Here is a 1,466-nt window from a genome sequence, read left to right as displayed (position 1 = left end):
GGACGCCGGGCCTCGAGGTCGGCTGCGCCCGGACTGAGCCTGAACCGTTAAACCCGCCGCGCGCGCCTCCGGGAGATTGGGTCCTGCGCGGGAGGCCGCAAGTGGCCTCTTCGAGGTGCTGACAGGCTCGCCTTGGACGGGGCGCGCCCGCATGCACAGCCTTCACAGAGGCGCGAGGCTGGCCCCCCCCTACGCCAGGCCCGGCGGTGGGCTCCAGGCAGCCTCTGTGAGGGAGGCCGCCTCTGTGAGGGAGGCTGCTTCCTCTTCTGTGAGGGAGGCCGCCTCTGTGAGGGAGGCCACCCGCGCTGATGACTGAGACCAGCTCCGGCCCTCACGTCGCTAGCCGCTTTCTTCCTGATGAAGTCTAGTCCGTGGTACAGTTAGGGTTGTGAGGGAGTAACCTGCTTAAGAAATAGTTTACATCAGGCACATTGTCTCACGGATTGTCGTCCTGGATGGAGAGAAGACGAGTTAAACCAAAATTTCCTCTGCGGAAAGCAGCAAAATTAATTGAAAAGTCTCCACCCGAATCCGAATCTTTAATTATCATTGTTCACCTGTATTCTTTCACTCATATTTTCATTCAATTATCTTTTGAGTTTCCCCTCTCTGTGCCAAGCACTGTGCGGAGGGAGGAGGGTGGGTAATAAGACAGTTCCCCAGGCACTCACAGGAGCCCTAATAGCACAGTGGTTAGGAGCTCTGGCTGCTAACCTAAAAGGTTGGCAGTTTGAAACTACTAGCTGCTCCTTGGAAACCCTATGGGGCAGTTCTACTCTGTTCTACAGAGTTGCTATAGGTCAGGCAGGAATGGGTTTTTCAGTTTTTGGGAGTTCATGGTCTGGTGGGGCACATGGGCTAGTGCTAAGTACTGTTATGGAGGAATCCGAGAGTTAGGTTGGGAGCACAGTACAAGGAATACCTAACTTGATCCTTAAACCTAAACCAAAAAACAAACTCTTGCTGTGAAGTCTATGTCAACTAATAGCAACTCCATGAGTTACAGAGCAAAACTGCTCCGTACATTTTCTTGACTGTAATCTTTGCAGATGGCCAGGACTTTCTTCCAAGTGGGCTAAGTGGGTTTGAACAGCCAAACTTTAGGTTAGCAGTTAAGTGCAAACCGTTTGCTCCACCCAGGGATCTTTTCCTTAGACCTAGAAGTTCAAAAAATTTTTCAGAGCAGCTGATGTTTAGTTTGTTACAGTTAACTTAAGGAAAGGAGAGGAGAGATGCAAAGAAAACTTGGCTAGTATGAGGTAGCTCGGGTTAGGGAAATGAAACAGGAGAGGTGGACATGAATCAGATTCTGAATCTTTTATAGTTTGTCTTTTAAATGAAGCAAATTCTTTGAAGGATTTTAAACAAATTGTTGACATGGTAAAAACTGAATATCTGAAAGAGCATTCTGACAGAAGTGTGGAGGATGAATTTTCTTTAGGGGGTGGAATAAATAGTAAAATTAA

Source organism: Trichechus manatus, unplaced genomic scaffold (genome assembly GCF_000243295.1).
Source record: "Trichechus manatus latirostris isolate Lorelei unplaced genomic scaffold, TriManLat1.0 scaffold00009, whole genome shotgun sequence".
Lineage (NCBI taxonomy): Eukaryota > Metazoa > Chordata > Mammalia > Sirenia > Trichechidae > Trichechus > Trichechus manatus.
This window is presented reverse-complemented; position numbering follows the sequence as displayed.